Source organism: Pseudorca crassidens, chromosome 10, assembly GCF_039906515.1.
Source record: "Pseudorca crassidens isolate mPseCra1 chromosome 10, mPseCra1.hap1, whole genome shotgun sequence".
Taxonomy (NCBI): domain Eukaryota; kingdom Metazoa; phylum Chordata; class Mammalia; order Artiodactyla; family Delphinidae; genus Pseudorca; species Pseudorca crassidens.
In genome coordinates this window covers 33449079-33476429 of record NC_090305.1, presented here as the reverse complement: position 1 = coordinate 33476429, position 27351 = coordinate 33449079, and the positions used below count along the sequence as shown (strand labels likewise).

Below are 27351 nucleotides of genomic sequence, written 5' to 3'. Positions count from 1 at the left end.
CCTTTGTGTTCTGAGTTACAGGAATCTATTCTTTATTTGTTCATATTTTCTGAACTGGGAATGTAGTTTATTTATAAAGAACCCTAGAAAGTAGGGAACCCTAGGAAGTCAGAGGGGAGCTCCCAAAGTGTGGTTCCCAGGCCAGCAGCATATAACATCACCTGGGAACTTGTTGCAAATGCTGACTCTTGAGGCGCACCTAAACCCACTGAATCTGGGGGGTGGGGACCAGCAGTCTGTGTTTTAATGAGCCCTCCTGTTGAGTCTGATGCCCTCTCAAGTTGAAGAGGTCAACTCCCCACATTCAGAGGAACAAGCTGAGGCCCAGAGCTGTAACTGCTGGACCTAGAACAGCACCTGACGCACAGTAGTAGGCAGTCAAGAGTCATATACTCCTGCCCTGCCACAGAGAACGGACTTGAGGACATGGCGGGGGAGTGGGACGCCGGGACAAAGTGAGAGTGGCGTCGATATATATCCACCACCGAATGTAAAACAGCTAGTGGGAAGCAGCAGCACAGCACAGGGAGATCAGCTCGGTGCTTTGTGACCACCTAGAGGGGTGGGAGGGAGGCTCAACAGGGAGGGGATATGGGGATATATGTATGCATATGGCTGATTCACTTTGTTGTACAACAGAAACCAATACTGAAAGAATCATATACTGAATGAGAGGAAAAACGACCTCCCTAGGAAGATGTACGAAGGTAATAGCAAGACCATGTGCTACTTATTTTACATTAAATTTATGTATTTTTTGAATAGGTATTATATTCACATCGTTCAAAATTCAAAAGGTATAAAAGAGCAGACAAAAGGCTGGAAATCATCCTAAATAAATACTTGAAAATAAAGTGAAAAGTTAGAGTGAAAATTTTAAAACAGGTATCTGCCCAAAGTCTTCCTCTCAGTCTTGTCCCCAGATACCCAGCCCCCCTCCTGGGACAGTCACTCAGGTTCCTGTATATTCTAAAGATATTTTATGCTCATACAAGAATGCTTGTACACACCCCCACCCCTACCCCCTTTACACAGGCAGTAGCACACAGTTCAGCATCTTGTCAAAAGGCTGTTTTAAACAAATCATTTTAAACCTGGAAACTGTTCTTCTCGGTGGATTAGTCAATCCCACAGGACTGTTATAATACCAACTCAAGATTCAAGTCTTTGTTATTTTTCTAATAAGGTAACTGCTTTGCTCATTATGTACAACACTTCCCATTGGGTAATTGGCACCAGGAGCTTTTTCATTCATGAACAAATTAACAGAACTACCGCTTTCACATTTCTTGGGTCAAGTCCTCCCTTATTAGAGCAAGGCTCCAGGATTCTGGATTCAGTTCGACAAAAAAATTGTCTGCTCAGAATCTGAGATGCTCTCTCTGATCCCCCTGAAGCATTATAGTCAAACGACCTGCTTCGGAGCCCATCTCCCCACTGTCTGTCCAGTCATTCCAAGGCAGGGACAGCATCCTACACATCTTGGGTCCCCACTGATTGAGACACAGTAGCTGCTCAATAAACACTCATTGAGCTGAAATGCCAAGCCAGACAAATGAGACCCAAAGCACTTCACCCCTAGATTTCCATGCTTCTGACATGGACAAAGGGCCAGAATTTACTATTTTCACAGGGCCCTACAGTGCCAGTTTCATGGAATGCTGTACATAATAATAAGGCTCTACAAAGATGTTTTAGCAAGGGGCTTTTCTGTACAGGGCCAGCTAGTAAATATTTTCAGCTTTGCAGGCTAGCTAGTAAATATTTTCAGCTTTGCAGGCCATACGATGTCTGTCATAACTCTGCAGTTGCAGCGTGAACGCAGCCATAAACCATATATAAATGAATGGATGTGGTCGTGTCCTAATACAACTTTACTTATGGACACTGAAATTTGAATTTTATATAATTTTCACATGTCAAGAAATAGTGTTCTTTGTCTGATTTTTCTTTAACCATTTAAAGATGTAAAAAACCCTTCTGGGCTCACAGGCTGTATAAGGACAGTCAGGGGCTGGATTTGGTCCCAGCCATAGTATGTTGACCCCTGTTCTAGGGCATCAAAGTTCCCCTCCCCTCCCCGCACACCCCCACGGGCACTAGGAGACGGGGCACAGTCTGCAAGGAAGATATCTGTCCAAAAGGACCATCCTTTGAACCAGAGAGAGAGAGAGATGGGTGGGGGGAAGAGAGGAAGTTGACTTTGGCCAACGGCTCGGCAAGACTTGTTTGCTTATAATTCAGAAGGGTTAACACCCTGCTCCCGCCAGACCACCACTGCTTGTTTGAGGAAAAAAAACCAAAAAGATTTTCCTTTTTCTGACACTGGGCCATCCTTCAGAGACTATATACACAATTCCCCAAGTGACTTGGCTTCGGTTTTCGTCAAGACTTCCTCTCAGGTCTGTCAAAGGAGCTTAACTTGGATTCTCCTGGGATTCTGCTCCCCAAAAGAGGCTGAAGCCAAGGGCAGTTCTCCAAGACATGGGTTCATGGTTCATGGTCTCCTTTATAGCAACGTTGTTGTTCTAAATGTTTCTGATTAGTCTTCTAAATAAAGCCAGTGGGTGTTTTATAATCCAGTAACCCAATTACCGTGGATCAGTTCTGCCAATGCCAGAGATTAGTGCCGAAATCATCCTCCATGTAGAGTGACTGGCGCATCCTTGTTCCTTCCCGCCCCACTGCTCCCTGCCCCGGGTCTCACGCTGACTCTCAGCCCCGGGGCGGATTCCCAAGGCTTCCTTTGGACACCAAGAGACATTTATTTCTCCATCTTTCAGTAGCACCCTGTAGCATCCATTGCTTCCTCCGAGCCCCAGGAACCAGGACATGGAGATGGGAGCTATTTCACTTTCTGGTGTGCAGACCCTCACTGTCAGTGCTCTCTCCTCTGGGCCAGCAGTCCTCTACCAGGGAATTAATAACATCGTCTTCCCCCCGTGACTGCCACACCCCGCTTCCCTCCCGCCCTAGCTGGCATGGAGCAGTGTGAACGATGCTGAGGACACAGGAAGAAAAGTAGGGGACTCAGGAGTCTAGGGTGGCTTCCTGGAGGAATGGTCTGAGTGGGCCCTATTGATATATTCCTGGATACAGTTTTTCAAACCACCCACCTTGACAAATGGCTAGGTCTGGGTGGGGAGATTAAGAATATGGGGAAAAAAAAAAAACAAAAAAAGAATATGGGAGTAGCCAGAGGTTGGCAAGAGGTCTGCGGAAAGAAGGGAGGACAACGGAGACACCTGAAGAAGTCACACGTGAGTCCCTGGGTGACCCGAACGCTGACTACTTCATAATCACAAGTTTCTCCTACGGAGTTGCTGCCAGGAGAATTTCAGGAGCAATGTGACCGTATTCTGAAGACCTACTTTGTGCCAGGAGATCTGACTAGGTCATGACGCCTGGCCTCAAAGCCCAGAGACTGGCATCTCTACCCGACCTTATCCTCTATATGCTTTCCTGCAAACTCACAAGGAGGACCTACTGTGCCAGGACTCTGCTAGGGGAGATGAAGACCCGCAAACCTGTGTCTTGAGGCCTATAGTCTTGGGGGGCAGGTGCCAGGCTTCCTAAAGATCCATGACATTTCACAAGGAGGAGGCGGAAGAAGGCCTGGCAGGGGGGCGAGGTCACACCAGCCAGGACTCAGGAGGCACCGTGGGCAAATCCTTGCCGCTGGGGCCTCAGGGAGGGTCTCAGCGGGGTGGCCAGCTGGAGTGGTTTGGGCCAGGGTTGCAGGGAGGATCCTCCACTCCTGCCCCCAAGGACTTGAGGCTCAGACCTTGTGAATCAGCACTTGGAACTACAACCGAGGAAAGGATCACCCTCCCTACAGCTCTCCTGGGCAGGGTAGGGCAGGGCAGGGCTGGGAGGTTGGGAGGCTTCCCTCTGACACAGCCCCAGGGAGTGTGGGGTAAAGACGGAGGGGAAGGGGGTGGTTGGCGGGTAGATCTGGCGTGAGGCTCCAGCCCCAGCATCAGGGCAAATTATAAACCTAAGAAAACACAAGTCAAGCACCGGAGGGCTCTGCTCCTATCACTCAAGCCCCACACCCAGCGCCCTGGGCCGAGCTGAGCTGCCGGGAGGGCCTCCAGCAGGTCAGCAGCACAGACTGGCTTCCTCTGCAGGGGATGGGAGCCGGGTGGCCAGCACTGTGCCCTGGGACCGCATCCCCAGTGCTGCCCAGGATTCCAGCTAGGCTGTGCGGTTAGAGGATCGATTCCCAAATGCAGCAGCTGGCTCGGCTTCGGTCTGTGACCTTGAAGACATTAGACTGTACAAAAAACAAATGCCCCTTCTTTCTGGAAAGCAGCTCACAGTTCACTGGGTAACAAAGTCTGTGATGCTCCCTTGTGTGTGAAATAACTGCATGAAGGTTCTCGTGCTCGGCTGTCTGTCAGTCTCTCTCGGCCCTTCTGTCTGCGGTTCAGATGGGAGGTACCCCAGGTTATGACGTCAGAGCCACACTTGGGCATCCTGTCAACACAGGGCCCCATTCTGGGGCTATGCCAAGGCCCTTCTGGCTCAGGGTTCTAAGACTTTGGGGGGAATTCTGAGAGTCAAGAAACAAGCCAGAAAGGAGGACCTCTGATGCCTGGGGCTGGAGGCCTTCCCACCGGCACGTCTTGAGTCACTCCCTCCTCCAGGCCCCTGTGGACCAGGTTCTGGCGGATCATCCTCACCCTGCCCCCACCTTCCCAGCGGGGGTGAACTCTCCAAGGGCAGCTGGAGGTGCCTCTCGCTCATCTCTGGGACCCAGCCCGTGCCTCACATCTGGCACTACGCTAAGCAAGTGTTTGCTTGAGGGAGCCAGACAGAGGACCTCACAGCTCCCCTCACATCCCCCGTCGCCCTGGAGCCCCTGGACTGAGGTTTGACTCAGTGACTTGGCTGCCCCTGGCGATGTCTCCTTTGTCCTAGTGCCAAGTGAGGGAGGCTGGCCTTCTCAATCAGATGAGAGGGGCACCCTGAGCGAGCTCCCAGGGCCCGTGGGAAGTTGCTGAGGGAGGAGAAGCAAAGGGTGAACAGACCCAGGGATTGAATTGGGAAGACATCCTGCAGGAGACAAGCCGATGGGAGCTGCCGAGACCAGTTTTGTCAGGAAGGTCTTGTTCCAAATGATAGCAAGCGCCAAGATCGAGGAAGAATGCCTGCTTTAATTTACAGATGCTTCTGGGAATTCAAGTATTATTACAGAAGAAAGTTGGAAGTGAACATTCACCTGAGATTCCCGCTGTTGAAGTTCTGCGTGCGATGGTGGGAGGGCCACAGAGCTTGGCTTCCGTCTACCCAACAGCTACTGAGAAGCCTCAGGGAATCAAGAGGGTGTCTTGCCCTTTTCTGGGTTTGCTCCCTCCTCTGGTGATCCTTTATATCCCTCCTGGGAAGCCCCCAAGCCTGTCTGGACTCGCTCAAGACAGATATCCCATTTGTCATTGGCCCTCATCATCTCACTGCCTCAATTTCTTGCCAAATAAGCCTCCTCGGCTGCTATAAGACCAGAGGGCCGAAGTGATGCATCCACCAGGGGCCCCAGCAACTGAAGTGAGCAGGCAGACATGGGGCCCCTGGAGCCTGGGGGCCTCGGGGAAAGTGAGGACCAAGCCCTGGATGAAGGATCTGCAGGCCCAGACACGCATCCTTCTGTTTGTGTGAAACGTCACTCCTCCAGGCCAGTCCTCAACCAGACCAGAACCTTGGGTGTTCTATTTTTCAACCAATGCTAGATTTTAAGTTCTTTAGGAGCAGGACTGTCTTCATACCTCTGCCTTTACATCTCTCTCTCCCTTCTCCACTGTGCCACGAGCAGCGTGTCACTCAAAGCAGACCCACTCGGTGTTTATGGAATGCAGCCAACAAGTTTGTCAAACTTCTCTTTCTCTTTTGCATTCACAGGTCACATCTAATGAACTGATGTATCTAACAGTAACAAGGACAACGGGCACAAGCAGGTTTGGGAACGTAGCTGATGCTCACTCAGCCCCCAACCTCATTTGGGGCAGGGGGTGCTATGTGTGTGGGTGTCTGGGAGAAGGTGGTGAGGTAGAAGTTGGTTAAAGACTCCTGTGTCTGCATGTGAATGTGCCTTGGGAGCTTCAATACACTACAAAAAAGCATGATGTCAAAAAATCTACAAACAATAAATGCTGGAGAGGGTGTGGAGAAAAGGGAACCCTCTTGCACTGCTGGTGGGAATGTAAATTGATACAGCCACTATGGAGAACAGTATGGAGGTTCCTTAAAAAACTACAAATAGAATTACCATATGATCCAGCAATCCCACTACTGGGCATATACCCAGAGAAAACCATAATTCAAAAAGAGTCATGTACCACAATGTTCATTGCAGCACTGTTTACAACAGCCAGGACATGGAAGCAACCTAGGTGTCCCTCGACAGATGAATGGATAAAGAAGATGTGGGACATACATACAGTGGAATATTACTCAGCCCTAAAAAGGAACGAAATTGAGTCATTTGATGAGACGTGGATGGATCTAGAGACTGTCATACAGAGTGAAGCAAGTCAGAAAGAGAAAAACAAATATCGTATATTAACGCATGTATGTGGAACCTAGAATAATGGTATAGATGAACCGGTTTGCAGGGCAGAAGTTGAGACACAGATGTAGAGAACAAACGTATGGACACCAAGGGGGGGAAACCGTGGTGGGGTGGGGATGGTGGTGTGCTGAATTGGGCGATTGGGATTGACATGTATACACTGATGTGTATAAAATTGATGACTGATAAGAACCTGCAGTATAAAAAAACGAACAAACTAAAAAAACAACTAATACTGAACTTTCTTTGGGTTATCTGTATGGAAATATGTTAACATAAATGTTTCAGACACTACATGAAATTTCTAAAAATCTTATATGTTCTGGTATAATGTTATAAGTCATAATTCTAGTTATTACTTTAAAATGTATATCTCAGAAATAAGGAAATTTCCTTGTCAATTGCATTATTATGAACTTTCCTCAAATCTTTAACCATGGTCATTTTTAAGTCTTTTGTCATTCACAGACAGTTCTGGGTGTACTCTGATGCTTTTGAAGGGTTTCATCTTCAAGGAATTCATGGAAAAGACTCTGACAAGTACAGGTTTCTGGTAACTGACTATACTGCTGAACTGAATGAATAAGCATTTTCAGAACTCTAATGGAAAACTGATGGATTCATAAAAGTGCTAACAAAAGATCAAGATGAAAAAAAAATTAATTACATGGGACTGAGGGAACTGATGAGAATGATTATAATTTTTGTGACTTTCTGTTTGAAGTAAAAAAAAGAAAAAATCCCACAAGGACTCAGAGGCAAAAAGTATACAAATCAATTTTCGCTGCAAAGTAAAGGAGCTGTTACAGTGGAGGATTACTGGACTGAATGTCAATATTATGACATAGTATGAGTGTGTTTCGTGTTTGGTAACTGCAATCATTGTTGCTTTTGTTGTGGTCATCCATTTACAATGCTTGGTGTCAGTTTATTTATCTCTTGTAAAAATAAAATACAGTGTGTGTGTGTGTGTGTGTGTGTGTGTGTGTGTGAGAAAAAAAAAAGATGTGGCACATATATACAATGGAATATTACTCAGCCATAAAAAGAAATGAAATTGAGTTATTTGTAGTGAGGTGGATGGACCTAGAATCTGTCATACAGAGTGAAGTAAGTCAGAAAGAGAAAAACAAATATTGTATGCTAACACATATATATGGAATCTAAAAAAAAAAAATTGTTATGAAGAACCTAGGGGCAGGACGGGAATAAAGACACAGACCTACTAGAGAATGGACTTGAGGACATGGGGACGGGGAAGGGTAAGGTGGGACAAAGTGAGAGAGTGGCATGGACATATATACACTACCAAATGTAAAATCGATAGCTAGTAGGAAGCAGCCGCATAGCACAGGGATATCAGCTCGGTGCTTTGTGACAACCTAGAGAGGTGGGATAGGGAGGGTGGGAGGGAGGGAGATGCAAGAGGGAAGAGATATAGGGATATATGTATATGTATAGCTAATTCACTTTGTTATACAGCAGAAACTAACACATCATCGTAAAGCAATTATACTCCAATAAAGATGTTAAAAAAAAAAAGAAAACAAAAGTCATGATGTCGCTGAATGACACCTTCCTGCACTGTTCTCTGTGCATTTCTGCTTTTTTGTTGTTGTTGTTGCGTTGCATCGCTTGCGGGATCTTACTTCCCCGAAGAGGGATAGAACCCGGGCCCAAAGAAGTGAAAGCGCTGAGTCTTAACCACTGGACCGCCAGGGAATTCCGTCTCTGTGCATTTCATGTGTTAGTTATGTGTCTTCAGGTCAGGCACAGACCCTCTGGGGGCCAAGAGCTGGATTCCCCATGGTGCTCAGAGCAGAGCTGGGTGGTGTAGGGCCTCGGTGAACATTTTCGGACATGAGTGGAACTCTTTTTTCCAAAGGCCTTCAAGGTAGGATTTCTGACAAAGCTGACATCTAGACATCACATTTTAGGAAAAGAATGAGGAAAGGCAGGTCTCTAAGATCTCTTTTACGTGCCTGTTTAACCCCCAGAGGAGCTGTTTGGGATAGAAACCGCCAGCCCGAGCCCCCAGCTGCTCCTGGCCGAGCTGAACCCCCCAACAGTTTAGGGGGCATGTAGAACCCACTGCGTGCCAATGGGGGAAGAGGCCAAAGCCTATGACTTGAACCCAAAAAGTGTCTGTCTCAGCAGATAACTCTAATCTCCTTCACAGAGAACACCGGGGGCCTACAGGTATTTACCACCTCCACCTCCTGACCCTCAAACAAATGTCCTTCCCTCCACCTGTGCTCTAACTCCTCTCTCTTCACTCATCTTAAATACTGGGAAACATGGGACCCCCAAGAGCTCACCTCCCCCACTTGCAGTAGGCTATCAATTCCTGTTGCCGCCTCCTCTATAGCATTCCCTGACCATCTCCTCTCATCCCCACTGCCTGGTCCATGGAAGAGCCCTTTATAGCTGGTCCTGCCCCCTCCAGTCTACTGTCCACTCAGCAGCTCTGTCCACGCCACCCTTCTGCTTCAAACCACCCACGTGTCCTCTGCCCACAGGAGAAGCATCCAAAGAGCTCAGGCTGGCACAGGGAGCCCCTCATGATTTGGCCTCACCTCCCTTTCCAATGATTTACCCAATCATTCACCCATATACACTCTGAGCGCCCCCCCCCATGGAGCCACACAGAATCTCCAGAATACTGGTCCCTCTGCCTAAAACCCCCTTTTTCCCATTCTCCATCTTCTCAACCTACTAGTTCCTGTTCAAACTTATCTTTTATGAAGGCTTCCTTGATTCTCAGCCATTCAGTGTAACGAGGTATTTACTGAGTGCCCACTATGTACCAGGGGACACCACGAGGGGGTTGTATGACATGGTGTCAGCTCTTGTGGTGTCAGGGGCTTGCCGTCTGGGGTGGGGGGAGTGTCAGACAACGACAAATCTATGACTGCGATGAGTGGTTATAATAGAGGGCTCAGCAGAAAGGTCAGGGAAGGATCCTCTGTGGAAGTCACAGTGATACTGCAATCTGCAGGATGAGAAGCACTTAAATAAGGAAAATAGAGTGTGGAAAGCTGCCTCCCAGATAAATTCAAGGATAACACAGGCAAAGGCCCTGTGGCAGGTGGGAACACGGTGGACACAGGAACTAAGAGAAGGCCAGAGTGGCCAGGATAGGAGCATGGCAATGAAAATGGAGAGGGGGCAGGGGCCAGACCACCCCAGGTTCTTGAAGGTAAGGAGTTTTATCTTTATACCAAGAGCAATGGGGAACGATTCAAGTGTTTGGATGTGTGTATGTGATGTATGATGTATGTATGTGTGTGTGCATGTACAAGCATGTGTGACTGATCAGATTTCCATTTTGAAAAGGCCACAGGATAGACCAGAGGTCAGCAAACGTTTTCTGTAAAGGGCCAGAAAGTATATATTGCAGGGTTCACAGCCAGGAAGCAAAATCGAGGCTATGATGTAGACGCTTACAGAGTAAGAGAAAAAACAAATTTCTGCAAACTTTTTGAGGCAACTCAAAATATAATAGTAATCGAGTACAATTTAATGTAAATAGATCTACTAATGAGAAGAATGGACTTATTTTTTAGAGGGATAACATTTTTCTTAATTAGGTTCAAAGTCAGTGCCGCGTATCATCAAATGTTTACATGCACAAGCCATGTTTAGCTCATGGGCTCTACAAAATCAGGCAGTGGCTGGGTTTGGCCCATGGACCATAGTTTGTGGACCCCTGGTCAGAACAGACTGGAGGAGGGTGAGTGAGGATATGGGGAGCGGGACTCGACTTAGCGATGGTCCAGGCCAGGCAGCTTGGATGTGGGTGGTGATGGAGGGGCATGTGGGGGTGAAGCTGATAGGACTTAGTGATGAGACGGCCAGGGGGGTGTGGGAGGGAGGAGTGTCAAGATGATGCCTAGATTCACATCTGTGAAGACGGAGCACCACGAAAGCTGTTTCACTGGAGCTGTCACAGAGGCAGCTGGACCGAGGGCTCCAAGGCTCAAGAGAGGTTGGTGAGTCCCCTGACACGGGCAGTAAGTGAAGGCAGGGATGGGAGGAAGAATGCCTGGAGGGCAAGTGAGAATGGCAGGACTCAGGCTGCGTGTCTTTATTACACCCCTTAGAGCACTGGTCCCAGCTGCTTTATCCGCATCCACCATCAAACTGAGACCTCTTCCAAGGAGTGCCTCATCAACTCTGTCTACTGCGGTCAGCATAATACAGGGCACCCACTGGGTGCTAAGGACACAAAAGAGGGAGAGAAAGAGAGAGGAAGGGGAGACCTTTTGCTTCCACAGGCTCACATGGAGAAGACCCCCCCCCACTAAATTCACAATGGAAGCCCACTTCCCATTCCTACCCTAAGGGCTGACCATCTCCCTGGCTAACCTTCCACAGGAGCTGCTTTCCATAGGGGTCATGGGACCTTCCCCAAACACTTAAAATCATTCAAGTGTGTGCGCGCGCACACACGTACACACAAAGCTCCTCCCCACCAACCCTTGCCACATGATTTGTGGTGATGATGTATTGACAACACGCCCATCAGCTGTCAGCTCAACATGTCTGAATATTACGTTCCCTCACCCAGAACACCTTTTTTTTTTTAATTATAAAAAAGTTAAGTGGCAATCCCACTCATAACAAGGAGGGGAGAAAGGGAAAAAAAGCCACAGGTTAAAGAAAATCAATTTTTCTTTTTTTCTCCCTTTCTTTTTGTTCTCTTTCCTTTTCCCGAGCAGAAGAGTGAGAAGCTCATGGCTCCTTTTCTCCAACAGCCCTGGCACGAGGAGGTCAGTGCTGACGTGGAGAGTGACCCGCCCTGGCGGCCGTGGGTGTGTCTGCCTGACGTCAGTGGAGCTCACAGCAGACCCGTCCCCCGGGGCCACAGCCACGAATCCTCTGGCCCACGTGGAGTCTCTGGTAGGGACATTGAGGAGTTCATGGGAGGGGGTGCTTGTTCTCATGGCCAACAGTAACATTCTGGAAAGCACTGGACAAAGCACCGACACCCACTATCTTACTCTGTCCCCACAACAAGCCGGTGAGGTCAGAACTGTTTTCTCCATTTGAAAGATGAGGAAATTCACATGCAGGGGACGATGCACTCAAGCCCACACAATTGTGACGAAGGGTTAAACCTCCAGCCCTCTGATGCCAGGATGAGGCTTCTCTGATACCGTGCGGTGTCCTTCATTCACCCATCGCAGATCTGAGTAGCATGAAGCTACTTCCCCCTAGTTGGACCCCTGCAGCGCTCTCCACGTTCTGAAGGGTCAAGGAGAGCTGGCTTATACCCTGGTATAGACACGTCCTGGCCATCAGCTGCAGGCAGCCTCCAACCCTCTAGCATATAGCCGTGAACTTGGAAGTCTGAGAAAGAATCTGATGCACTTTATACCAAAAACCCTTTCTCTTTCCAGGTTTAAAGGGCTAGCTTCAGCTCTCTGGAAATTTTTTTTTCTTGAACTCATCAGGAACTTTTCTCACTGGAGAGAAACACATGGATTATGTGGCAAGCGTTTTCCTCACAGAAACACCCAAAGTACTGGGCTCTGGAGTCAGAAGACCAGAGTTCAAATCATAATGTTCCACCGGCAAAGTGAGAACCGGGCAGGCTGAGCTAATCTTTTTTGGGTTTTTTGGAGCCTAAGTATTGACATCTGTCAAAGAGGAATAACAACACCTAATTATTCCAGGTTTTTGGTGAAGATTAAACAGGAGAATGTTCAGGACATGCGTGGTGTCCAGGGAGAACCCACAAAGTCTCACCGCCTGGGTGGGGTTTCTGTTGGTTTGTTTTGACTTGAGTACAGTTGACATCAAGGCTCAATGACTCAGTCATGATTGAATACATTTGGTTATTTGTTTCCTGGGCAACCTTCAGCCCTCCCTTTGTTTCAGTGAGCAGCACGGTGCTCAGGGGCAGAAATGGCTAGAAGTGGACACAGGAAGGAAGAGAGAAAACCCACAGTCGTGTGGGCCCTCCTTGACACCCTCTTGAAAGCACCACTGCATCAGAGGACATTCTCCTTTATCCCTAAAGATCCAGCGTCACCGTGGAAAGGCTGATGTGCGTTTAGCATACTGTTCACCAGGCAGAGGAAGAAGCAGGAGGATACAGATGCCCATGTGACATGCTCATGGGGCAGACCTGCTTTCTGGGGCAGGTGGGTCCCTGCGAGAGAGGCCTGTGGATCTCCATGGGTCAGTGAGACTTGGAGGTGCCTAAGAGGGACTCAGTGTGGCCATGAGTCAGGCCAAGCTCTCTAGTGTGGTTACTGGTAATGAAGGGGGTGTTCTGCTCTCTGGGGTCTGGCTCTCAAGCTGCTCAAGACCCCAGGAGAGGGAAAGAGGTGTAATTCTTGAGTGGCCACCTAAAGGTTAGGAATATTTGTGGTTATGATTAAAGCGAGAAGTTGAAAGGTGCTGCCCCAGTTACCCGGAAAGAGACATTTCATTCCCTCCATGATACCAGATAAGGAAATAATCTACTTCCCTTCCTGTTGCAAGGGGGCCCCCAGCTCCCAGACTCCAGGAAATTGGCAGTAACTCTGTCTATATCTGCCGTTTCCTTACTTTCAGTTACAGCCTCCTGGCCTGCTTAAACAACGGCCCCCTTTAAGGAACGTGGGGCACACTGTCTGGCAAGGCTGTACCAAGGCAAGCCTGGGGCGGCCTTGGTGCCCACATCTGCCGCCTGATCTGACGGGCAAACGAGACCCTTCCTGGTGGAAGCTCCGAACCACTCAGTGTCCGTGCCAGCCTCCCAGAAGTTAGGGAGAAGATGAAGCCAACCCTTAACATGTGGGGGGCACCCTCATACCCACTGTCTTTCTGTGAGGCAGCCCAGCAGGAGGCTGTACTCCCATTTTGAGCTAAGCTATGGACGCTCTGAGGGGGGAAGAGATTTCCAAAGGACCACATGTGCCAGGAAGAAGCCAACCTGAGGGAGACAAGAGCAGAGGTCTCCGGTCCTCGGCCAGAGGTACCCCCCAGAACCACAAAGGACCACCACTAAAACAAGAGCCTCCACGTGACTTGAGTGTTCTCCAAAAGCGCAAACAAGAAGGCAACAAGGAAATGCAAAGAAACAAGCCTCTATTTATTTCTATCTCACCTATAAAAACGTCACAAAAACGTCTCTGAATTGCTCCCATTTGCCCTCCTGCTTCTCCCCCTCCACTCTCCATCTTCTGGACCTAAACCAAGCCTCCCCCTCTCCTCTGGATCATGTGCACATAGATTATCTCCCTCTTCATGGGACACTCACAGGAAATTTAAACATTCTCAGACGGGGCTCTTCTAAGCCCACTTCCCCTGCCCTCCACCCCCTACCCAGTTGCTGCGTATTCAGGAAATGCAAACCCAATATAAAGATAACCCGGGCCAAACAGAAAAGGAGACTGGCCCTGCGACCTTGTTGGGCAAATGACTTCCTCTCCCTGCATCTCAGACTCAGCATCTGCAGAATGAGGAGGCTGGACCTGACGGACTGCAAGGAGGTCCCTCTGGCTCTGACCAGCGAGGGCTTAGCTGGGTGAACCTCCCAGACCCTGCCTGTCTCTGGGACACCCAGCAACCTTGAGGCAGGATACTGAGGCAGTATGGTTTTCCACCACTGACAGCCGAGCCCTAAGGACCCTGGTCCCCTGGGGGGAAAGAACACTGGGAATCAGGACACCTGGATGTCCGTCTCGGTTCTGCGGTATTTTGGAAAAGGAACTGAGTGAGTGGGGGAGGTTATCAGGGCAGACTTAAGCTCAGTTAGAGTGTTTTAATTTTTTAAAAATAGAATAATCTATATGACGAGTGTAATAAAGATTATGAAAATGGTTTGAGAAACAGGACCACCTAACAGCAAGAAGGAACAGAGAGTCAGTCTCCAGAGAAGCATCTAAAGACTCAGCTTAGAACCTATTTCTGTTGGATTTTATGAGGCCATGGCAGTATATGAGTCCCGTGCCCGGGGCACCTCCTTGTTTCTCTATTCACAGTAACCCCGGCTCCCCAAACTCCTCACATACTCCCGAACATGATGTGTCCCGACTCCCTAGTTCTGCAAACCATCTCCACATCTGCATCTGGGACAACCCCTTGTTTCACTGCGCAGGACTCAGCTGACAAGGAGAACTCAACCTGGGGTGTCGCCCATGAAGAATATTTAATCTACCAGTTGAGCTCCCCGTGGGCGAGGCCAGTTGGATGGTGTAAGTAATCAATCTTGGCTCACAGCTCTGAGTAACTAGAAAGGAGGAGGGACAGGAAGCATGAATCATTATCTGGAGAGAGGCCGTTAATAGACTTTGAGGTTTGCACGCAGGGTGGGGATGGGGTGGGGTTGGGCCTGGCCCCTCAGCTAGGTCGAGAATGTCGGTGGACATCGTCTTGGGAGTCAGCTCCCTCCCTAGTGCAGCAGCATCAATCTTGAGGCTCCTGCAAAACCCCACCCTTCTAAGTATTAGAGCCACACTTGGAAAAGGAAGACAAGTGGTTGACTTGTCTTTGAAAATTATTTGGAAATAATTTTTTGATCCCCACAGCCTGAATTTTTAAAGAAAGTTGTCAATCCCTGTTTTACAAAAGTGAGTTGGTAGCATTTGCAGGGAGATAAAAAGGCAAATGCAAATCCATTCAAGACCACCATGTTCACTGGCCATGCATGACCAGACACAGTTGGGAAACCTGGGGAAGCACAGTCAAACATGATTGCAGGACTTGTCAGGGCACTTGATATGCTAGTGGAGGTGGCTCTCGAAGAGACACCACAGAGGCCATCTGTGGGGCTAGAAGCACTGCACTGGGTCTCACTAGCTCAAGAGAATGCCCATCTCTAAACCTCAGTTCACACCACTTCGACACCCCCAATGTACAAGGTTCCTTTTCCAGCCACCTCACCCTACCTGCCCCACGGGGCCAGCCCCAGTCTTCTTCCTAGCCTTCCCCAGGAAGTCTTCCCTGAGCACTCGAAGGCACAGTGCTGTCCCCCCTGGAAACCTATTCTGAATACCTGGCACTTAATCTTGTGAAGGAGTTTTATCCTTTATGCATTTCTTGGTCATAAAGTCTTTTTAAGTGAATAGACTTTTTCAGAGTAGTTTTAGGGTCATAGCAACTCTGCATTTTTCATAACACTTGCCCACTGTACAAAGCCCAGAGTCACTACAAATAGCAGGTGCTAAAAAAGTTGTTGCCTGATAGATATCAAATCAGGAAGTGACACAAATCTGAGTGTAATATAAAGTCACTTACTTATGAGCAGGGAGTGTGTGTTTATAAGCAGTCATGTCAGCTTTAAGAATGGAAGTCAAATGGACAGTGGAGACCACCCATCCTGCCCCTTCTGGACACATGTCCAGCAGAGTCGGTGTGCCATTCACTGACCGGGCTGTGGGCACCACAGGGACAACTCCCCAGCGAGTGATGTCATGAGGTTCCAGAGCTCTCATGGTTCTAAGACAGAAGGAACAGCCTGGAGGGAGGGCTGAGATGCTGAGATGCCCCATCTCTAGGGATGAACATTTCTAGAACCCATGGTTTATAGCCTGTGCAAACACTGGCCAGACCAGTGTGTTCTGCTTTCCCTTTGATTATTTTTAAGAACACCCCAGCGGGGCTGGGAATCCCACATTGACCCTAGACTCCTGCCTCCATTTCCATCACATTTCATAAACCAGCTCTGCCAGCATGAGAGCATCACTGAACAAGGGTGCGAGTCTTGAAGGGGTCTGTTCTTAGTCATGATGGTGTTGAGTACCATGGACTGGGTGCTTGTGATGCTCCAAGCTCCTGTTACAAGCTTTACATACATACATCATCTCATTTCAACCGTGAACAGCTTTGCCTGTGGTCCCCATGTTGCAGATGAAGAAATGGAAGCTCAGAGAGACGAAGCTAGTGAGAGGCAGAGCTAGGTTCAAACTCAGCTCTTTCTCCTGCCCCCAAGCTCAAAACGTCTAACCACTGTGCTCTGTGGCCTCCCCTCTGATGAAAGGCACACAGACAGGAGACAGGAAAACTAACAGCAGGAAGGATGGGGTTGGGGGGTGTAGAAAAGAGGCACAAGGGAAGGGAGAAGAAGGAGAGAGAGCATGAGGACAAGAGGAAGTTGGGGTCTTGTCCTCAACCTTGAGGTGCACATGGGATCTGGCTGCAGGTCCAGGAGGTCTTTGCCAAGTGGGAATGAAGCAGGAAGGTTGCTGGGGACCACGGGAGAAACAAACCACAAAATATGCAGAAGCCATTTCCTCTCTCGAGGAAGATAAACAATAGATTCATAAACAAATTTTACAAAGCTGCCCAACTATTTATTTATTCTGGTAGGAACTTATATCCTCTGTGAGCATAAAGCTAATCCCCCCAAAATTGGTTAAGTTATTCTGAGGAGAGCAAAGGTGGGAAAAGGGGATAGGGGAGGGATATACTCCTTGCCGGTCCATCACCTGCTAGCCCCGTGACTGCAGTCAGTTACGTGTCCTTTCTGAGCCTTGGTTCATTCTTCTGTGAACAAGGAATAGTAATTCCTGCCCCATGGGGCTATGGTAGAAAAGAAAGAAAACAGACCTTCTGGCAATATGGCAGATCAGATACCCTACTTGACCTTCCCAACTGAAACAACTTAACATGCTGTTTAAAATTTAAAATAAAAAGACTGTATACACACTGCTGAACTGGTATAAATGGAAGGATTCTTCGAAGACCAAAAACAAAACCAAAAGCAGGAACTTTGGGATGTAAGCTAGCAGCAAACCTGGCTTTTGCCCTGAGGGTTCCTGCCAAACCCTACAGATTCTAAGTTTCCCATGAGAGCTGCAGAGCGTTCAGGAAACAGGAGAAAAAGCTTAGTTCCTTCATAAAATTGGGACTTCAAAAGGCTCCACACTCAATGAATGAGAAATAGACCCCCAACACAAAAGGAGACCACGAGGAAACCTGACCTTGGGCTGCGTAGAAATCTGAACCCATAAGCTGGATCTCACACAGATTTGCAGTTTGAATTCATGCTCCTTATGTAGCCAGAAAAGCTTTGGGTAGAAAATGAATTTAAAGTGATTTTTGATTGGGAGTGCTCCCAGACAACTAGCAGAAGTTAATGCAAAACGTCTCTGGAAAAATTAACTTCAAGCCATACCTCAAATAGTTCACAAAGGTAAAGTTCTAAGGAAAATGAACAGCTCAAAGAAAATAACAACAACAAGGAAACAAGGCATTATGAGTACTAGCCAGCAGAAGCAACAGACGGCAGAATCAGACCTGCAAAGATTTCAGATTCTCAATTACCAGACATGAAATTCTACTATTTCTAAATAGCAATTTCAATATGTTAAAGAAATCAAGAAGTTTGCAAATATAAGCAAGAAATAAGAGAAAATCACCAAGCAGATTTAAAAAATAATGGACCAGAACTTCTAGAAATGATAAATAAAGAAGCTGAAAAGAAAAAATTTCAGTGGATGGATTAAACAGCATTTGAAACACAGAATAAATTAAATGGAAGACAGGTTGGAAGAAATTATTCAGAGTTCAGCACAGAGGGACAAAGAGGTGAGAAATATGGAATGGAGGTTACGAGATACGGAGAACAGAATGAGAAGGTCCACCATATGTCTAACTGGAGTTCCAAAAGGAGCTATTAGAAAGAATGGGAAAGAGTCAATATTCAAAGAATGAAGGGTTAGAATCCTCCAGAACTGTTGAAAGACACTCATCTTTAGCTCTAGGAATCCCAATGAAACCCGAACTGAATAAAGACAGAGAAACTGACACCTAGCTACATGAGAGAGAAGTGGCAGAACACCAAAGAAAGCAGCAACATCTTTAATGTAACTAGAGTGAAATGCCAGGTCACTTATAAAGGAAGACCAACAGCCAACTTCTCAACAGCAACATTCAGAGCCAGAGGTAGTGGAATAATGGTTTCAGTGACCGAAGAGAAAATATCCAGTAAAGCTACCTTTCAAAATTGAGAGCAAAATATAGTGTCAAGCCAACAAAAACCAAACCAAACCAAAGCAAAAACAACTTGAAAGTTTACCACCAACAGACTCTCACTAAAGGATAATGCTAAAGGGGTTTATTTTAGGCAGAAGGATAATGATCTCCAATTCATGAAAGAATGGTGAGAAAAGATATGGATAAGAATGTGGATACAAACACATCATATAAAACAATGATGTCTAAATTGTAGGGAAAAAAACAGGACAGGATGAAAACACAGGATAACAATTGTATATAAATTGGGAGAGGTAGTGGTTAGAATTAAACCAGTTTATGGTTCTTGTGTTTTGGGGGAGGCAGGTAAAGACACTGATTAATTTTAGACTTTGTTAAGTATGCCTGTTAAAATAGATGGGCTAAACATTTGAAAGAACAGATACAGAGCACATAACTTCCAAATAAGAAGACAGAAGATGGAATGAGGAGGGAAAAACATCTCAACCAAAAAGAAGGAGCAGAAAAAAAACAAATATAAACATGGTTGAAATGAATCCCAATTCATCAGTAAGATACACCTGTTCTAACCAAACAGCATTGCCTTAAAATATACAAAATTTTATACATGAGCAAAATTTTGGGCACTACAAGGAGAAATGGACAAATCCAATGGGAGATTTTTAACATGTCTCTCAATAATGTGTTATTGAGAAGATTAGTCAGACAAAAACAGACAAGGACATATTACAGATGATTTGAACAGCACAATGAACTAGCTTATTTTAATGATCATATATAAAAAACTACTATATATCTAATAATTAGAGAGTACACGCTTTTTCCAGCACTCATAAAACATTTAAGAAAAAAGTTGAAAAGATAAAATATTTAAAAGGAGCACACAGAAATGGTTCAATGCTTATTTCAAACTCTCTCCAAGGATCCATACCTATTTTATCTTAAAAAAGAAAAAGACCCTGTTTTTCTTGTTCACTGAGGTATCTCCAGAGTCTAGTACAGTGACTGTCACAAAGGGGTCTCTTAATATGTCCTGAAGAATGAGTGGCGAACGAAGGATTCTCTGTTGAGGATGGTACCGGCTGAGTGAGCACTGAGGACCAACACTGGAGGTGACGAAGCCCTTTCTAACACGGACGGGACAAGAGGACAAGGTGAGTGGTGCCAGTCTCCAGGGAGAATTTATACAAAAAAGAAAATCAGAGTCACGACAGCCATCTCCAAATCCAAAGAGAGGGTCATGTGGAAGAGTCTTTGAAAGCCCAGTCTTTGTGGGTCCATGTGGCAGAGCAGAGGAGAGAAGATAGAAATTTCAGAGAGGAAGAATTTCTCAATATTAGGAAGAATTTTCTAACAATTCGTTGCTCAACATTGGCCGGGAATTGGCCTGGCTTATCCTCTAAGGCCCTTTATGACCCTGTGTGGGACAGGAGACTGTCCAGGGAGTCCCAGACATGAGTGGACCATCCTTCCAATTCTATCCTATCCCAGAGATTCCTTCATCCAAAATTCCCTGGATACCCGATCCCCAAAAGATCTGCCCAAGGTCCCAGATTCAGGAGGTGGTGGAGGAATAATGAGAGCTTCAGTCCCCAGAAACTCAATCCAGTGTCCTTTCTGCTCCACCATCGGCCTCTCCATTAGCCGAAATGAACACGTTTTGCCCCATTAGGCTGACATGTACTTTTTCAGTCTACCCATGTCCCAGTAAACCCCATTTTCCCAGCATATGGCAAGGGATTACAAAAGCATAGAGAATTAGTTCAAATGAAAATGCCGAGACTTTCCAGGAAAAGGGAGGCAAGCTCACCTTGGCCTCCGCAGCAGATGGTCGGGTTGGGGGCCTGGCTCTGGGGGCTTCTCCTGCGGCCGGCCAGTCGTGCTGCTCTCATGCTGCTGGGCAGGTGGGAAGAGGAGGCCTAGTTCTGTGGGAAAAAGAGAAAGAAAGGTCACTTCTTCATCGTCTGCTCTCAGCTCTCCATCACCAGCCTGCCAAGGACACTATCCAGAAGCCGCGGGAGCTCACGAGGCTGGCCTCAGCCACTCTCATGTCATTGGGGAGCAGACAGGCGCAGGACGAATGTTTCCCACGCCCTCCGATGTGCCAGGCAGGGCTCTAAGGAACGAGGCTACAAAGATGAATCAGATGCAGTCCCTGCTTTCAAGCAACAGCCTAGCGAGAGAGAGAGAGAGAGAGAGAGAGAGAGAGAGAGAGAGAGAGAGAGAGAAGAGAGAGAGAGAGAGAGAGAGAGAGAGGGAGAGAGAGAGAAGAGAGAGAGAGACATACACATGTTTCACTACAAGATAATTTGGTAAGTGCTGTGATTTCCCCAAGTTCATTCAACAGCCTACCTGTCCCACAGGGAGCAGAGGCAGCTTACAAGCGCTACAGCACAGGGCTTCTCAAGCTCTTTGTTATGAAGGACCAGTTCTTTGTTTTTAATTTCTGATCCATCACGGATGAACACTTTTTTTTTTTTTTTTTTTGCGATACACGGGCCTCTCACTGTTGTGGCCTCTCCCGTTGCGGAGCACAGGCTGCGGGCGCGCAGGCTCAGCAGCCATGGCTCACGGGCCCAGCCGCTCCGCAGCATGTGGGATCTTCCCGGACCGGGGCACGCACCCGTGTCCCCTGCATCGGCAGGCGGACTCTCAACCACTGCGCCACCAGGGAAGCCCACGGATGAACACATTTATAAAATATAAGAAAAGGAACTGGTAGAAAAATGAAATGACAAAAATATTCATAGAGTACAAGCCTACTTCTTAATGATTCAACAGCTTACTCTGTCAAATTGGCATGAGAGTTTCTAAGCGCTTCCTCTCAATTTCTGTACTGATCTCGTGGACCGGTTAACAGCTTGCAGACCAGCACCATTCCACAAACCACAGCTGAGAAGCATTGCTACAGGAAACGTTTGTAAAGAGTGCAACCTTCCTGAGATGTCTGGCTGAGCTCTTGGTTCAGAGAGGGTGGTTGGAAATAAAAATGATGTCAAATTCACCCTCTGGACTATAGTTCAGACTGTTCAGAGAGTCTCTCTCCAAGAAGGAGAGTTACAGCAGGGACTTTGGGAAAGTGTGGCGGGGGGGGGTGTCTGAGGTGGTGGCACCAACACACTGGGTTCACGGGAACCTGGTCAGAAGTTGTGCCTGGAGCCCTGTCCTGCTCTACCTTGAACTTCCAATTGTAACTATGGCAACCCCAGCCGAAGCTACTGCCCGGAATGGGAAGAACAAAAGTGTCATCTATTAAAATGGACCGGGACGTTTCAAAAAATAAAGCATTTCCAAAATGTCAAGAGGGCTGCTGGCGTTCATTCCTACCATTTAATGTTATAAAAATGATGTTTTTTAAATTGAGAAATCTTTTGTCTGTGACAGCCAGCTCCCAAAAAAGCCTTTAAATGCCTATTGCCTTAATACTTGAGGGAGAGATTACAAGTCATTTTCCCCCATTTGAACGCTTAAGAGAAAGTGCTCATTCCTCTAAACTCTCAGCTTTTATGTAGTTCTTATTTTAAACTCTAGAAGATATCTCTGTAGAAGAAAAAATTCCCTTTTCAAAGTCTTTTTTTTTTTTTAAGTGCGTACACACATACACTCTCACTCGCTGCTTCAAATGCTAAGTCATTTGCAATTTGGGAGTTTGCTGCTCATGAAATTCTAGCGATAAGCACATCATAAACATTCCTATAGCAAGGGAATGCTTTGGAAGCGATGTCTGTGATGTTACCAAGATTGTCTATCATCTCTGAATGTTGGCTAAGTGAAGGTTACAGGAATAACTATTTATGTATAAATAAGTCAACAGAGTAACTGGCAACTTCAATAGCAGATCTTACCAAGAAGCTAAACCATGGCACGAGGTGGGAAGCAGGGATGGACTTCCCTCAGTTTCCATGAGTGTTTCATCCTTATTCTCAACATGGGAAAATAATTCTCCAGGCTCCCCGACAGGAGCAATAGTTCTTGGAATCACTCATGGGCAAGATTAAGCTTAGACCACACAGCCAACTTTTATAGATCAGGTGCTGGGCTAGATTCTAGTGTCCTCAATATGGGTTCTTCTTCAAAGAGACCCAAGGGAGACATATAAACAGGCGATTACAATCCCCCTTTCCTGCAAGAAGAGTATATTGGCTGGAGTTAAGGTAAAGGAAATGAAGTTAACTAGCTCAATCCATCTATCCAACCATCCATTGGTCCATCCATTGTTGACTGAGTGCCTAGTATATAGCAGGCAAGTGCAAACCACTAGGCATACAACAGTTGAGACCAATGTGGTCCCTGCCTTCATGGAGCTTATCCTCTAGTGGGGAAACCAACATTAATAAATTAGAAATAACTATAATAGCGGTGCTCTGAAGAAGTATGATTACTGCTATAATAGCATATGTCAGGGGTAGATCTAGCCACAGGAAAGGGTCAGTGGTGCTTTCCTAAAGAATTAGTCTTTAATCTGAGCCCTAAGAATAAATTAGTGAAACAAAATAGGGTGGGGGCAGGAGGGAAAAGACAGAAAGAAAAGGTGTTGCCAGCACAATGAATAGGCTGTGCAAAGTTCCTGTGACAGAAGGAACACGGCACATTCTAGCGATGAAAGGAGGCTCTCAATAAGGACCGAATCGGTTCTTGACCCACAGCATGCTTCCATTGTGATGGTATCCAGACCATGCATTATAGATGTGCAGGTTTTTCCAAAAGTGCCCAAGAAGTTACTTAAGGCGAACCAGGAAAGTAAGGTGCATGTCAGCTAATTCTCCCTCTTCCTAAGCTGGCACGAGGCATCCAACACAGGGGCCACCTTATCCTCCCTCCCATTTTATAGCAAGTTTTGGGACTCATCTATTTTTTTCTTCAACAGTGGTAACTTGGCCAAATCCAATTTGACCAGTGGTGAAAATGAGTTGGTCAGGGCTTACGTAGACTGACAGTGGATGTGGGTTTTGGGATGTGAACGAGCGTTCTATTATTTTTAATTTTTTTTTGCGGTACGCGGGCCTCTCACTGTTGTGGTCTCTCCCGTTGCGGAGCACAGGCTCCGGACGCGCAGGCCCAGGGGCCATGGCTCACGGGCCCAGCCGCTCCACGGCATGTGGGATCTTCCCGGACCGGGGCACGAACCCGCGTCCCCTGCATTGGCAGGCGGACTCCCAACCACTGCGCCACCAGAGAAGCCCAGCGTTCTATTATTAAATGACTGCTGGAGAAGCCTCGTGGTGAATGTTACTCGACGGAAGGTCATACAATTTCATGCACAGAACATGAGCTTTGGGGCCAAGCAGACCTGGGTTCAAATCTGACCCCGCCCCTCACTGGCCATTTGGCCTGGTTCTTTCATAAAATGGAGTTAGCAGTGCCTTCCTTGCTGTGAGATTAGCAAGAGCACAGGTCCTACACTGAGCACATTTCCTGGCTCCCAGCTGGCCCTGGGTAAGTGTCAGCATTACTATCACACAGCAGTGTGTGGGGACAGCCATACTCCTCCTCAACGTGAAAATCAACAGGAATCCATGAAACAATTTCCCAGCTGGTACTGGGGTGCAGGGGTCCCGATGACTCACAGTTTCTTGGTGTGTGACCTCATGGGTCCCCTGCCACTGTGCTGAGAGTTCCCAGCGGGAAGTCCCCCTGCATCAGGGCTAACGGGCACTGAGTCTCACCTCGGTGGCCCCAGGCCCACCCTCTCTGGATGCCACCCCAGGACTTACAGGGAGCTCTACCCAGGGGCTCCGGGCCGGCAGCCAGCAGACTTGGGTTCTAGTTCCACCACTAACGGCTGGGGTTCCCTTGGACCAACAGCCGAGTTCCAGAAGGGAGAGGAGATGCAACAGCTACCACACCCTGAAGGCCTAAACACAGGCCAGGCCTGGTGCTGGCCTTCCCAAGAAGCACCCGAATAGTCACAACAGTCCTGTGGGGTCACTGTTGGTATCACCATGTTACAAGTGAGGAAACTGAGGCCTGCTGGTTTGTCCCAGACCACAGAACTAAGTGACGGAACCAGAACGGGAAGCCGGAAAGCCCTTCCTCTCTACCATGGCACTGCCTTACGGGCATGGAAATCTTACTTAGGTCTTTCCCACACGACCAGTGAGGACACAGCCCTGGAAGGCTCTGTGATTTTCCAGGGAGCCACAGGCAGCAAGCCACCAGGCAAGGCCAGACTCTGCCCCATGCCCCACATGGCTGTCTGGGTCTCAGTTTCCCTTCTGTACACAGTGGTGACTAATGATGCCTTACAGACCCCACTGCTGTTAGAGTTAAGGGGAGAATGAAGATTTAAGAGTCTTGGGAGGGAAAAACTACTATAGAGACATGAACACTTTAAATGGGTACTGAGAGGCTCAAACCCAAGAGGAAGGGTTCCTGTTGGCCACAGAGCAGTTGAAACAAAAACTGGACAGGAGCAGGGTGGCAGCCGGGGGAGGGGAGGGGACACAGGAGACAAACTGTGGAGCTTCTGAAATGGGAAGCAGGACCCAATGAAGTGTGAAGACTTCCCTCCATGCCACCCACAATAAATTAGAAATTGGCACAGATTTTTAAAAGAAGGAAAAGCAGGAGGGGGAGGAGAAGAAATTGAGGAGGAAGAGGAATTAAATCTGTAGATTTAACCTAAGAACATCTAAGAAACAGGGTGGAGGGTCATCAATGCAATGAGAATCTTAGACTCCAGTCACGTGGGGGCCACTCATTCTGTCAAACAAGTTCTCCTGTACAGAGATGATGATGACACGGAAGAAGATCTAATTTTCAAGGGAGACACATTCTATCAACAGATGGGGAGGCCTGGAAGCTTTTCCAATGTGGTGAAAACTCCCATTCTCTCTCCAACCATCTCTCCTCTTCTGTAGATGCCCCACTCTTACCTCCATGGAGGTTGAGAAAAGAATAATTTATAGGCACTAGAAGAGGGCATTCCTGCTCAGACCATTATGAGAGATAGGTGGCCACTTCATCAGGTCTCCATGCACCTGGTTATTCCAGAACACAGAAGCTGGGGTATTTGACCAATATCACAGCAGCTCAAACACTGAGAGCATATCAGACAGACTTATCATAGGCTGACAATGGATGGCGGACCACCATCCACTCTCCAACCTCCTCAGGCCTCCTATTCCCTTGCTCACAGCTCCAGTCAGCTTGTCTTTCAGGTCTTCACACACTCCAAGCTCTTTCTTACCCCAGGACTTTTGCACATGCTGGTCCCTCTCTGACTGGGATGCTCTTCTCCTAGCTCCCCCCTCATTAACATCTAGTTAGCTTTCAAATACAGCTTCAGTGAGACTCCTTGGACTCTCCAGAAACGCAAGTGTGCAACAGCACTTATCAAAGTTGCAATTAATTAATTATGTGATTAACGAGGGGGCCTCCCCAGTCAGACTGTAAGCTCTCTGAGGGCATGAGCAAGTGTCTGCTTTTTGCACCATCGTGTCCCATGGGTGAGCACAGCAGTTTGTTTGCACATCAAAATCACCTGGGGAGCTTTAAAAAACACAGATGCTTGGGGTTCACCAAAACCCATTAGACAATAGTGCTTAAAGCTGGTCAGGTGTTGTGACATGTGGCCAAGGCTGAGAACCTAAGGAGGCCACGGGTGCTGGGCTTCTGTCCTAGAGCAATCTTGAAGTGGCCCAGGGAGTTACAGTAGGACCTTGCTCCCTTTGCTTGTGGATACAATGCATCGTCTAAATGTTGTTTTCTACCCCAGAGATTATATTCGAGGAAATTCCGGAAGAGGGAAACAAAATCCTCATTGTTAGAGAGGAATACTATTCCTTTCATGAAGCACTCCCACGATAACCCCCTCCCCGACACTCCTCTGCCCGCTAACCCTGGTTTATCACCTTTATCCTCAGAGCCACAGGATTAACCTGATGTGTTCCTGAAATACACTTTAATATTTGGGGGGATAACCCCTAATTTTAAAAATTAAATCAGGCCCAGCTATACTATCTGGTGGAGTGCAAAACTTCACATTAAATTTTATTAAAACAGAAGAATTCAAAGCCAGTTCGTGACGGGACAGGCCCTCCAGGCCAGCCCCAAGCCGCAGGTAGAGGTGCTTTGCAGTAACTTGCCCATGGGGGCACTGGGGTGGGGGAGCTCCCCCGGGTCATCTGCACTGATCTGGCCTTTCCAGCGCAAGCTGAGAACAAGCTGTCCCTATCCTCTCAGTTCCCCTTACTAAAGGGGAGGGAGTAAGTGCTACGTGCTAAGTGTTCTGTCCCTCCCCCACCAATTCATATGCTGAAATCCTAACCCCCAAAGGTGACGCTATTAGTAGGTGGGGGCTCTGGGAGGTGCTTAGGCCATGAGGGTGGAGGTCTCATGAATGGGATTAGTGCCCTTATCAAAGAGATCCCGAGAGCGCCCTCACCCCTTCTGCCATGTGAGGACACAGTGAGAAAGTATTAGCAATGCACCAGGAAGAAAGGGCCCTCACAGAACGCGACCATGCTGGCATGTTGATCTTGGACATCCAGCCTCCAGAAAGGTGTGAAATAAATTTCTGTTGTTTATAAGCCATCCTCTGTGGTTTTTCGTTATGGGCTAAGACAGTAAGATGTGTGAAAAAAAAATCCAACCTCTTAAACACACTCAAATTAACAACTCCAATCCTCTGATGGGTTTCACCAGCCCAACGAAAGCACTGTCTGACTGAGTCCCAAGTCCCATGCCTCTGTGAGACGTAGACCATCACTTAACCCAGTGCAGGGCAAGCTCTCCTGAATACAGCTCTAGCGCCCATAGGGACCACCTGGGGAAGTTAAGAATGAAGCTTCACCTTGCACCCACTATGTTGGTAATAATAAAATAATAACAAGTGTTGGTGAGGATGTGGA

At 47.4% G+C, this 27351-nt stretch overlaps 1 protein-coding gene across 19 annotated transcripts in view; it reads right to left on the bottom strand.

Annotated features, from left to right (window-relative positions):
* TRERF1 (transcriptional regulating factor 1) overlaps positions 1-27351 on the bottom strand; it is a 295497-nt gene that overhangs the window by 42780 nt on the left and 225366 nt on the right. For all 19 annotated transcript variants that reach the window (XM_067752932.1, XM_067752930.1, XM_067752927.1 and 16 more), the window contains one exon: positions 20310-20424. The gene's annotated coding sequence lies outside the window, so the exon portion shown is untranslated. The remainder of the gene's footprint in view (positions 1-20309; positions 20425-27351) is intronic.